Raw genomic sequence first — 14,236 nt, 5'->3', positions numbered from 1 at the left:
GATATAAAAGCATATGATCAACAGTTATTTTAAAAGAGGTTTTATCTAACCATGTCATAGCTACAATAACCTACGCGTGTAGATACATTTACACGAATACTCCGGAGATTTGTGAAAAAGAGGGCTTCCTATAAATCATTAAGGAATATTTGATTTAGGATACAAGCAGGCATGTGTCGCTGCTCACGATAAATGGGTAGTAATTGATATCTTCTGAAAAAGTGAAAATGTTTCAAAGAAATATTCAAATTAAATGCATGTATTCTTCATCAATCATCTACATAATGTCCCGCAGGCCACCAAAAGGGCGTGTGGCGGGGAGTGAAGATACATATTTATACCACCAATACATATTTTACTTGTATTAGTTTAAAAGTTATCATCATGCAAAGTGAATTAAAGAGGTTTTGAAGATACCACTTGCACAAAGTTAGACTCACATTAAAAGATAAATGGAGCAAAATAATGTACTCAAAATTAATTTTTACTAGGTTTGGTTCCCTGGGCATAAGGGAATGCCATGAATTAATGCCTTCTCTACCGGTAACGTGGGTTGCGGTAGTCCAGTGGGTAGAGCGTTGGACTGCCGACCAGAGGGTCCCGGGTTCGATTCCCGGGCAAGGCACTCTGGGCACCTTCAGCTCCACCCAAGCTAAAGTGATTTTTCGGGTACCAGGTGTTCCTGGGAAACCATAACCGGCACAGGGAAAGGAACTGGCCCCCTTACCCTGATGTGTGAATTTTCACACGCCGTGTAGGGCTTAGTACTGGGTGACCTCTACCATCACCTACTAAACCGACCTTCGGGTTGATTACTGTGTGTTTTATACCGGTAACTGCTCATGTATAAGAAGGGTAATTTGTACCAACCGATGGCGCTTGAAACTCAAAATTTAACTTATTTTCATGAATTTATTGGCCTATTTATAGAAAATAAAACACTGTGTAAACATTTCCACACAGAGTAAAAAGTAATGCATGGTAATTAAACTCAGAAAAAAGTTTTTACAAGGCACAAGAATTAAATTCAAAATGTATAAACCATAAAAACCATAGTTATCAACTTTGATAGGTGAGGGTAGAGTTTACCCAATGTTAAGCCCAATCAATCAATAACTTGTGGCATTCACACATCAGGGTAGACACCACAGTTCCTTTCCCTGAGCCACCTATGGTTTTCCAGGAAGTTTTAGTGCCGAAAACTCACACTGTTTGGGTGAAGCTTAGGGTGCTCAGAGGCGTGCCCGGGAATCAACCTGGGCCCTCAGGTAAGTATTCCGACCCGTATTTAGTCTTCTCCGCTAGTGGGAAAATCCTTGATTTTAACTAAGTAAGCTCAGAAACCGTACATTATTAGCTGCTACAGTCATGGTCTCCTTGTCTTTGTACACTGTCACAATAACTTCCTACGCCATCGTTGGCCGGTATCTCCTTCCATCATTAGTGAAGACGGCCTTTTCTCTTAGTCTTCCATCGATTACTGTAGTGTTTATTGAATTGCAATTAAAATAATTAAAACGAAACTTCACGGTTCGACGAGACCTGTTAGCACCATCTTCAATACCTCTATGTACCGTCGGCGAGCCGAATGTATAAATTTTTGTGAAGCACTCTGGGTATTTTTGAAGAAATGGATCCAATGTCGGTCCGACGAGTTCAGTTGTCGTGACTTTCAGCGCCGTGACTTTGGACACGCTGAAGGGAGGGACGGTTTGGTCCTGGACTGAAGGTTCGCATTCCGCCCCAATAAACTTCAAATCCGCGTCGTCGCCCGCCGAAGAAAGAATTGCCGTGCATCGAGTCCCCTCGGCCGAAGGGTGACTGTAGAACAATTCCACGCCATTGATATTGGTGCTATCCTGCCACTCGGGGCGAAATTTGATCTTCCCAAGGTCGCAGAAGACATCGTTCGGGAATGCGACGTCGGAACAAGTGGCCTCGAGATTCCCATAGTCGCAGGGCACCCCAATAGATTCGGGAAGGGCCGACGAGGTCGATGGGACGTCGGCGCCGCGGACATCAGCGAAATTGAGGCGAATGACCACGCTCGTACATTCTCTGGTCCCAGAGCGGACGGGGCCTGCACCGGAGAAGATCAACAAGCCGCACACGATTGCAGCCAAGTTAGCAAGGAGCCCCATCGTTCCTTGTGGCAGGAAGAGGGTAGAAAAACTCGATCGTCAACTCAACGAAGCGAAATTAGGACTGACAGAGCGCATTGAATCGCTTGTATGCCTGGCCGTGGGGCATTTTTCCTGCTTGGGAGGTGGCTGAGGCAATGTAAATTCATTGCGCAGGCGCGAAAGTTTTTTCACGGAAGAGGAGGAATAAAGCTCATTGTTAACAAGGCCAGAGGAGGGCTATTGTCTCCTACTCAAAAGTACTTCGCCAGTCATCCTCTCTGTGCCTTACTACTGCTAAGTCGAGGGAGGGAGGATTACGATATTGAAATATTGTTGCCATGCCCTGAGTAGCCATGTAGTTGGCTTTTGTGTTGAAGAGCCTGTCTATCGTATTATTCAGAAGCTATCGTATTGAAGTCGGCGAAACTTCCGATGTCAATGAATTTTTAATTCGTTAATTTTTAATAGTTGAAAGGCTTACATATATTTGTAATATATATACAAAGGTGCAAGAATTGCTCGAAGCTACACGAACGATTTAACTTCAAATTATTTCCGTATTGTTATTAATTCAAAATTCTTTCATTTATCAAAGGTCTTCAGTTCGCATCTCCCTACTATTCTAATAATATTTTTTATAATGATTCGAAGGTTTCCTCGACACTAAGACTAAAAATAATGAGTGCGGTGCTCTTGTTTCCTCCGCCATATACAGGTAACCATCCTCTCGCTACACAAATCCATTCCTTGGGATATGCAAGTATTTTTTTTCCTTCATCGTCCTAGGTTAGGTAAACTTTAGAGGATGAGCACGTCAAATAGTTTATTTTTTAAATTAATTAATAGAAGGCTAAAGTTAGAGTCTTCCCATGTCAATTCCCACTTTGCCTACTTTATACATCCTCTATGATTTTTGTGCACAAATATCTTCTCAAATATAAATGAGTCTATTGGGAAAATTGGATTTGGTCATTTGATTTTAATTTATTGCAATTCAAATTTAATTCACATTAAAAGACTTCATCATGTGATCATCAAAACGTAACCTTATTTGAAAGCAAAATCTGCCGTAGAATTTAAAAATTATAAATATCTGGGATCACCATATGAATGTATTTTATTTAAGAAAGCAGGTAATTTGATTTGAGACTTCAACGGACCGGATTACTAACTTCCAGGAAGCAGTCAAGTAAGCAGCAATAGATATGACAGTGAAGCTGCTACCAGGAATTTGCTTCTCCAACTATTATATGTTAATTATAACTTATTATAACTTTGCGGTTATCCGAATTCAGATTTCTCCGTCCTTTCTACGGTAATCCACTTGCGTGCTCCTTCGCAAACGGTTTCGCCACTTTCCAGATTCTCCTCTCATGAGGTATTAGGAGTGACTCTTGATTCTAGTATTGTATCGTATCGCGCCCGCTAGGCCATTAACATTCGAGGATAACCATTTGGTTAGCTTAGCAATAATTTTCTCTTATTTAATAATATATCATTTCAGTTTGGTAAATTCCAATAATGGGGGGGTAACTGAACTAATATGGAATATTTTAAATCAAAAAAGTCAATTGGTTTCTGTGTTAGTCAGTTAAAAAGATCAATTTATTCCGCGGAAAATTATATTAATTTTATGAAAACATTTTACCTCGTGTGTCTGATTGGAATTTCACTGCGTGACGAAAGAAAAAGAGATGCATTGGAGTGGTGTTTACAAATGGCCATTGACAGCGTTCTTATTGGATTTTTAGCCACAAAAACGTGTTTCGTGATGATTAAAAGAGTATAATCATTATTGTACTAATTATTTTAATGAATAGATATACAGGGTTCGTCCGGAAAATAAGTGTACGGACTCCTGGGCTGGGCGCGCCGCTCCAGGCGCGCCCAGCACCGCTCTGACGGGCTGCGATTGGAGGGGGGTATGTTGGCAAGCGACGCTGAAAAAGGCAGTCGGCTCTGAGCTGTGGTGTAGTGAGGAGCTCTGTTAACGCGAACCTCCACGCTCGACCCACGTCACGGAACGCGATGCCGAAGTTTTTGGAGCAGCGTTATTCCATCAAATTTGCGGTAAAGCTTGGGAAATCGTCTACCGAAACTGTCGGTATGATTAACCAGGCTTACGGGGAGTCAGCCATGTCCAGAAACATGATCTTTCGGTGGCACAAGATGTTCGTGGAGGGCAGAGAAGACGTCGACGACGAGTCTTCGAGAGGTTCCCGATGATGCCTTCGCGGGAGCGTTCCAGGAATGGGAACGCCGCTGGAACAAGTGTATCGACTCACGAGGGTCCTATTTTGAGGAATATTAGCTTAAGATATGTAAAAGTGTAATAAATTTTTTTTCCTGAGCTCAGTACACTTATTTTCCGGACGATCCCTGTATGTATCCCATATACTCAGGAAGATAATCAGCAAGTATTTATAGGTAAACATACCTTGAAACCAATGTAATAAATCTATTTTTTAGGTATTAAGATCACTGGAGCTAAAAGGCGTTGTGATGATAATGTAAGCAAAATAGGAGTGGTGACAAATACCATTTTCCCATCGGAAGAAACAAAAACTTTCTGCAAATAGTGCTAGCGTAGACATACTGCGAAAGGATACATTGAAACTTTTATGAGACACACACATAGTCTCCTTTTCTATGGAAGTGGGACGTGGATGATATAAGCTGAAGAGGAAAGAGAATTAGAGGTAATGGAAATGTGGTACCACAAAAACACGATGGAAGTAATACAGGTAAATTACCTAAATAACAGATGGAGAAGTACTGAGGGCTGGGTGTAAGGAGAAATTCTTAGAATAGGGTAAATGACAACCCATATAGACATTCTGAGGCATTATAACTTACTGAACATTATAATCGTAGCCTACATAGAATGGAGGAATTAAAAGGATTTCCAAGGATGAACTGTGAGCAGTAATTAACCAAAAATGATCATATTAGCAACTCTGGGGGAATAATTTAGATATTTTAGTACCCTTCGACCCACCGCTAGGGTGTGTGACAGGGTGTGAATACACTCCAGTCTAATTTTTACCCGAATATGACCCTACCGCGGTGGGACAGTGCTATTCTGATCCCTTATTGTTCGTGGAAAAATGACATCTTAAATCAGTCTGTTCTACACTTAATCTCTCTAATTTTATTGGCATTATTTCTCCAACCGTAGTTCGATGGGTGTAATAATACATTTCCTACATCACCACTAAGGAGACGTCCTTCGAATTTATGCAAGAGATTTAATCAGTAAGTTAACCTTCGTACCGCGAGTGATTCCCAACATGATTCCCAGCCTAGCTCCACCAATATTTTGGATATGTTACTAAATTTATCATGAGCACGTTTTACAAATCTAGCTTTTCTACGTTGCTCGCGATCCAATTCGGTAATCAATCCAATTTCGTAAGGATCCCATGTACTGCTACTATATTCTAAATGAGGCCTAACCAGCGAAAGATAAGATTTTTCTTTGGCCTTTTCATCACATTTGCCAAGTACTCTTCTAATAAATCCAATTTTTTTGTTAGCTTACCCACATATTCCCCATATGTTTCACCCAGGTGATATCGCGAGTGAGGGTAAAGCTTTAGTATTCCATGAAGTCTACACTTTCTATTTAGGTGCTCCCCGTGCAATAGGCGTTCGGGAGAGATTGGCTATTTTAGCAATAATTCATCACTCCGCACTTTTTTAAGTCTAAATCTAATTGCTAAGTGTCGCATCAGCGTTATATGGCATTTAGGTCATCTGATAAATCTGCTGTGGTAAACCTACCGTAAAACCTATCGTAAACATCTGGTAAACCTACCGTAAAACTAAATTATTGGTAAATAAACGTATGCTAACGACTACGGAGTGAATATCGTTATCGTAAAGTAGGAAAAGAAGAGGTCCGAAAGCAATTCCCTGGGGAGCACTTGAAGTAACTCTTACTGCATTTTAGCTAACTCCATCAATGACTACTCTTTGCACATGACCATTCAAAAAGTCTTTAATCCAACCCTGGATATTTTTATCTATGCCATATGCTTGTAGCTTTGTGAGAAATATCCTATGAGGTAGTTTATCTAAGGCTTTCTAAAAATCTAGATAAACCGCGGCCACTGGAACATTGCGCTCTCCCTAAATAAGAATATTGTGAGCAAAAAGCGCAAGTTGTATCTACCCTGTCGAAAACCATGCTGATTTTTCATTATTAACTTCTGATAATCGAGATGTGTCACCATCGAACTGGCAACTTTATGTTCCATAACCTTACACGAAATGAATGTGAGGGAAATAGGTCTGTAATTGCACGATTCCTCTTCGTCTCCGTATTTAAATTTTGATGCTACGTTAGCCGTTTTCCAATCTCTGGGAACCTTGTTAACTGTTAGCGACGTCTTAAATATGATTTCTAGATACGGTGCAATATCCGATACTAGATCCTTCAATATACGAGCGGGTTCTTAATGGGGCTCGAAGGATTTCTTAAGCTTAATATTTTCTCATATTCCATCATATGATATTTTAAAAATGAAGGAATTGACAGATGGGAACAGCTGTTGCAAATCAAAAAATCAAACCATCTACATCTACTTAATACCCCGCAAGCCGCCGCAAGGGCGTGTGGCGGGGGGTGTTAGGACACCACCCGTAATTTAGAAAAGAAAAAGAAAAAAAAACCGCATGCAATAACCACAAATTCACATATCCACAAAAAAAACATGGCATCCATTCATGCATGAACACTTATACCCCACACACATGCAAACACTCAATCTACATCTTACATACACATGCACCTGAAAGTATACCTAGCAGCTTTGCAGTGTTTAACTTTGCTCCGACTTGTAAATTCAATGTTTTCAATTTTTCTAAAGTTACTTCGGTTTCTTACTATTATGATTTCTGATTGTTCGGGGAAAGAATGAGTATTTGTACCTATCTGTCCTGGAATCTATCTCCCTTAGTTTATCTTTGTGGTCTGATCTACCTAAGTAGTGTGGGGCCATTATAATTCCTTCAGTGTCATAGTTAAACTCGTTTGTTCTGAACCTTTCTAAAAGTCTAAGCCTCGCTTGTTCTCTCCGCACTTCAAGTGGTTCCCAGCCTAAATCCCCTAAGAGACCTGTCACACTTGTGTTCTTATCATAACAATTTTTAACGAATTTAGCGGATTTTCTCTGGACTTTATCTAGTTCTTTTTGCCAAATTTTCTCCCACGGATCCCAAATACTTGCGGCATACTACCCTGATCAAAAATTTCCCGGAATTTATTCAGAAAATTAAAAATACAAGTTTATTCATCTAAATCTATATTGTCCCCTTCAAAATAATCCCCATCGACTGCAACACACTTATGCCAGCGCTTGATCCAATCCTCGAAACATTTTTTATATTCGGTTTTCGGTATGTCCATCAGTGCTTCCTGCGATTTTTCCATTACTTCCTCTCGGCTGCTAAAACGCGTTCCCCGTAATGGTTTTTTAACTCGATTGAACAGAAAGAAGTCACAGGGAGCCAAATCAGGTGAATTCGGTGGCTGTTGGATGGTATTTGTTGCATTTTTCGTCAAAAAATTACGAATAATGATAGCACTGTGCGACGGTGCGTTATCATGGTGCAAAATCCACGAGTTTTCTGCCCACATTTCTGGTCTCTTTCGGCGAATTGCTTCACGCAAACGTCTCATAACGCCCAAATAATACTCTTTGTTTACTGTCTGGCCTTCTGGCAAAAATTCATGATGCACTACACCGTTGTAATCCATGAAAACCGTCAGCACTGCCTTCTTTTTTGACTGAAGACGACGTGGTTTTTTTGGTCTCGGCTCATTTGGTGAACGCCATTCACTTGCCTGATGTCTGGATTGCGTGTCGTACTCATAAACCCACGTCTCGTCTCCAGTAATGATCCTTTTGATGAATGTGGGATCGGATTCAGCCTCGCAAATCATGTCTTTTGCGACGTCAACACGGTCTCTTTTTTGCATGAAATTGAGGTCTTTTGGCACCAACTTTGCTGCTACACGACGGAAACCCAAATCATTAACCACAATGTCTTGGGCGGATCCATAGGCAATGTTCAAGTCCTCCGCTATTTCTCTGATGGTTAATTTGCGGTTATTGACCAACATTTCTTTTACTTTATCAATTTTTTCACCGACTTTCGATGTCGATGGTCTGCCACTGCGTTCATCATCTTCGATTGACTCACGACCACTTCTGAACCGCTCGTGCCACTGGTAAACGACCGTTTTTTTTAGAGTCAATCGTTGCCGAAACACTTTTCCAACATTTCCAACGTCCGTGCGCCACTAAATCCGTTTTTTACGCAAAATTTAATACAAGTTCGTTGTTGCAAATTTAAATCCATTTCTGAAATTGTAAAAAATCGCCAACACACACAGAGATAGATGTACTCTTGGCTACGTAACTTTTGCAAATGTCAAGTTATGACACTAAGATTTAAAGGGAATATCAACAACAGATGTACCAATTTAACAAAAAAAACAGAACTCAAATCGGAACGATGGGAGCGCCACACGGTGGTTATTCCGGGAACTTTTTGATCAAGGTAGTATTCCAAATGAGGTCTAACTAGAGCAAAATAACACCTCTCTTTAACTTTTTCATTACATCAAACCAACCTAACCAGCGACCAGGAAAAAGTGCTAAAGAAACCAATTGCTGCATTCATAACGAGTTATGATGATAGTTTTTATACCGTGTTCCCTTTTAGGCTATATTTGAACTATACCATAAATTAGAAGCCGTTTTCTGTTCAGCGGTGACTAGGTGACCCGGAGTTAACAACGCAGACGCGCGAAGCTACATTCCTTGAGTTGTTGACCCCAAAAATCTTGTCCCCGTATCGATTGAGGTCTGAAAGATATTTCGAATATGCCATGTTAAAAATGTCCGTGCAAACCAAGTTAACCGAAAGGCAATGCTTTTCTTACTTCTAAATTTACACATACGGGGTGTGTTTAAAAAAATAACGGGAATTTTGTAATTTCGCAGGGTAAAGTGCGCCATGAATTTTTGTCACAAAATCAAACGATCCATGAAGAGTATTACTAATATGTTAAACGCCGTTTGTGTTAAGCAATACGAAAAAAATCACGTATTTGTGGCGAAACAGTGCATGGCTTTTGAACCACACTGTAATGCACCAACCAAGAATGAAGACACTCACCCGACAGAAGACCCGGAAAATATATCTGCACTAACTTTTATAATGCGGAGGTCCCAGCCACTTTCATCAGAGTACAAGGAGTAAGTTTTGTCATATATAAATTAAAAAAAAGCATAAACACAGTAATCAACCCGAAGGTCGGTTTGGTAGGTGATGGTAGTACCTAGTACTAAGCCCGACGGCGTGTGAAATTGAAAAATCCCATTGCTTGGGCATATATATATATATATATATATATATATATATATATATATATATATATATATATATATATATATATTAAAAACCTTAATTCATAGCTCTCATGGTTTCTAGAGCGCCGATTAAACATTCCTAATTTTGAGGAAGAGCATTACTCCGCTTAACCCTTTCGACAAAGGCAGATTTAAATTCTAAACACAAGTAACGTGGGCAACGATAAAAATTTAATATTTTTCACCTTATTTTCCGCGTGTATTTGATGTGAAGATGAATAATATTGATTTACAGCATGTGTCTTTCGCACCACAGGGAAATAATTAAAAAATTAATTTTTTTCACGCCTTTCTCTGGATGAGTAAAAATGTATCGGTGGTAACTTTTGAGTTCAATGAGGCAATCGATTTGGAAACTGTTTAGCAAATGATACCTCTTTACTTTTAAGTCCTTGGTTGCATGTGAAATATCTTAAAATTGGGGTGGGAATCAAAATGTTTAAGTCGCTTATGTGTAACATGATCGAAGAAAGTTATGAAAAAACGTCTACAGCTACCAGGTTTCTCTGTCACCTGGAAGCAACCTTACTTTCACTTCGATAAAATCATTTCCTTGAGTGGAAATGTCCTTCATTTATCTACCATGTGTAGAAATAAAAGGATGAACTAATAAAATTAATCATATCCTATACATCACTATTGCAAAGAAAGAAATTTAAAGAATTGCTTCTACTGTAATGACTTTCTTATTCCATATTTGGCTTATATTCAGGTCCCACGATTATGCCTCTAGGGTTTTCATAATAATTTTTGTCAAATTCGACATTTCAGTTCTTTCATTATGTTTCCGAGAGCCTTTATTCGAGCCGTAAGATTAACTTTACTTATTTTTTTAATCAAACGCCGCTTTCATTTTTTGATGATAAAAATATGTGGGGCCATTAAAATTAAACGCTTTATTTAACGACGTGAGTTGGTTTCACTCGAGACTTGGATATACCAGTTTAATTAACTTTCAGGAAGCAGCAGCCCTTCACTGTCACATCCTCTGTTTGAATGCTAATTAGCGATTGATTCAAAATAAATTACTGATAAACGTCAGATTTCTCCATTTTCTTGAGAGTAATCCACTTGTGTGCTCATCTTTTCAGCGGCTGGTCCACTTTCAAAATCTTCTACTCATGAGAAACTGGTTATGAAAATAATTTTCCTTTCCCTAGTTAGTCCGTAGAAATGGCGGCCGCTCTTTGGCGGGGATTTAGAAGTGCATGGCCACGAGGCCTGCCATCCTCGTGTCGCTAACCCAGAACTTTCTTCTTCCTCTCGGAACCCAGCATAAATAAATTCGTGAGAGTTTCGTAAAAATCGTCAGTCCAGATCACTTGATAGTCGCGACGGTATCGCCTCTCTCAGCCGCCCCAACATCGCCCACCCGGGATGGATCACTCAGTGGCATTCGTAGTCCTCGCCCTCCTTGCTCTCCATTCGCAGATCGTCTCGTCGGGAGAATGCCGCGGCCAAGTGATCCGCCTGACGTTCGGAGACATCAATAACAAAACCTCTCAAACCGTACCCGAAACACTGAGGCCTCCAGGAGCCTCCTGTGATCCGAAGAACATCGAGATGATCTGTTCAGGTGAAGATTTCCCGAACGACGTCTTCTGCGACCTGGGAGCGCTCCGAAGTCACCCCGCTTGGCGAGACAGAACAAGACACATCAAGTTGAAATACGCACACGAGACGGCCGAAGGAATTTACTGCACCTTTCATTTCTATTCCGTGGAAGAAGATGCAGATTTCTTATTTCAAGGTGGAGAGTGCTGGCCAGCCTTGGAGGACGATATGGTTCCCCATTTCCTTACATCCAAGGATGTTGACTTCGTTCTTTACCAGTATGATGGAGATTATAAGTACCAAAATAAAACATGTGCCTTAAATATTTTCTATTTCCGTCGCGAGATGGAACAGAAGGAAAGTGTTCAGGGACAATCCAGTATTACGATTAAGTATAAATTCGACCATTTCGATTGTAAAGTCTCCTCGAACAATGAGGAAATTGTAGCATTCGATCGGAGAAGACAAAATAAAACTTATTTCTCACGTGACGGCAAGAGGGTATATAGATCTGTACCATAGTTACTAATATGTGGTACAGATACAAATAATAAAAATAAAATTTTTGATTCACTGGACTTTCATTGATAAGAATACATTTTGTTGATCAGTGTCTTCAAACTTTCTTATATTGATTTAGGTCTCATTATGAATTATAAGACAGTTATTTTGAATGTGAATATATGATTCGAAGTAAATATTCAACATAATATTAAAACAGAGACCCTGATAAAAAGGGCACTCATATGTATATGTTTACGCTTTAGCGGAATATCAGGAGTCATACATTTTCTTATGCGTGTTACGCAACTTTCAACATGAATCTCAATTTATTCTCCTGCTCTGAACTCATTTTATTTTTTCTTGAAATATCTCAATTCTATATTTCAATTGGAACACATTGTTAAAAGATATTGCTTTTTCATAATTTGTTGGGCTTGTTATTTATTAATTTTACCTTTTGTCTAATATATTTCTATGTATTTTTCCTTGTGTTGTTTTGGACAAAATAAATAAATAAATTTAATATATCCATAGATCTTCGATTTTATATGTATCCTACACCTTTTTCATCTTTACTCAGTATAGACTTTTTCTACTTATATAAGAGCACGGTATCCTTGCGTGGGAATATTGAATTATTTTCCTTCCTCTCCATTGCTGACATATAGTAATAGTTGTATGCTAGTATAAAATAGAAGATAGCGTTTTATGGAATACCTTCACTGTAGCAGTATTTAGGAGGCGGTGAATACCGTTCTGGTTTCGGCTCATTTCGCCTCTCGTTCGGCGCAGAACCTATGCGGGAATCCTTTGTCAAATTAATAAATCTCTGCGATTTAAATTAAATTTAAAGTACCTAATTTTATTAATAGCTTTAGCTTTATTAAAGCCGACTTCAAGCCTCTTCCTGTTTTGATTCCAAACACCTTTTTTATTTGCGTGGACAAAATGACAAAAACTCTTTCAGTCATAAACAATAACTTTGTGAGGAAATTCTTCACGACTTTAAGAGCACCTTCCCCTTTTTTGGTATTTGACAATAACATATATGCTTAGAATTTATTTTTTATATACACCGTTTTTAGTTTAGGAGAGACAGTGCAATCCTCAAATTGTAATTTTCGGTTATCAATTCATTTGCTTCGTCTTAACAGGTTTTCTGCCAATTACTTTATAAGAAAAATGTTAAACCTGTTATTTTTGTCTTTATCTATGCATATACAAAAAGATATTAGCAAGTATTACCTCTCTAACATTGGTTTCTGGCTTGTAAACTACATACGGGACATTTAGAGGCAAAACAAATAAATAATCACATACAGGACATGGAGCAAACTTTCCAATTACCATATTTATGACCGCACCATTATGTGTATGCCATAACATTATCGAATGTTTCAAAAGTAACACCTCCAGAAAAAACAACACCAGTATTAAGTACATACCGAATAAAAATCAATAATTTTCCAACAGGCACCCTACCGCAAATTTTCCTCAGCAAATTTGAGAATTGTCTCCTCCAAAGGGTTTTTTTATCTAATAATTAAATGAAGGGTCATTCTATTTTGAAATAAAATCCCAGCTATTAGCCAAAATAAATCCTTAGCCATTTCATGATAAATATTTGGCTCCGCGAAGCATTTCTAGTTTGAAAAAAAATCCCAGCCCTCATATTGGCCTTGCCCTTGATCTATTCCCCATTAATTTTTGTGAATCAAACTAACTCAGAAAACATTACAGTGATTACGCATTTCTATTCAGATGCTTCTATTGTTCCTATATAATTTAGATCTCGGAGACTGGAGACATAGAGAAAAGACAGAAAGACAAATGCTGTTCGAATGGCCTCTTTTGGGGGTGACGCTGTTTGGAGAGGTGTCGGGAGAAAGGAGATATCGCCGCAACACTAAACCGGTCCCGACTAAAACTTCTTGCGAGACCTTCACGAATTTCTTCTCTTTAGGTCCCAACCACTGAGGGAAAGTTCAAGGCCAGACCTCGAAAATGTAATGCTTCAACCGCAGGATCCCTCTTCCTCTCGAGGAGAGGGATCTTTCTCGCCCACATGCGCTCTATACTCCGGCCAACGGGGTTTGGATGGAGCTGCTCTAATTTGCATGAGCATCAATGTGGCCGTTAGATAAAATTGTTAGCTCTTACCTATGTGATAGATTTATTCTTGGCTGCATTCTCCTTACTTCATTTGATTATTAAATAGGTCAAATAAAAAACCATTTTTGAGGGTTCTTCCTCCTTCATCCTCATCTCTTGCAAAAGGTAAACGTATATATATATATATATATATATATATATATATATATATATATATATATATATATATATATTAAGATTATATATAACATTAATATATATATATATATATATATATATTAAGATAGTAAGATAGTACTCAGCTACCGGATAAGTCAAAATTGTAATCCAAGAATGAAAAATATGTTTCTTGATCCTTCTTATATTTTTGAGTTAATATGCGTTTTTACTGTAAGGTCTTTTCAAGGATCAATTTTGAAAAATTAGCACGTAATATCACCGTCAATTAAGAATCAATACTTAACAAATATTTTCATGGGTTTTTCTTTTAGGAAGAGGTTA

The sequence above is a fragment of the Hetaerina americana genome, unplaced genomic scaffold, assembly GCF_022747635.1.
Source record: "Hetaerina americana unplaced genomic scaffold, ioHetAmer1.1.p SCAF_9, whole genome shotgun sequence".
Lineage (NCBI taxonomy): Eukaryota > Metazoa > Arthropoda > Insecta > Odonata > Calopterygidae > Hetaerina > Hetaerina americana.
The sequence above is the reverse complement of the archived record's forward strand: the minus strand, read 5'-3'. Positions refer to the sequence as shown.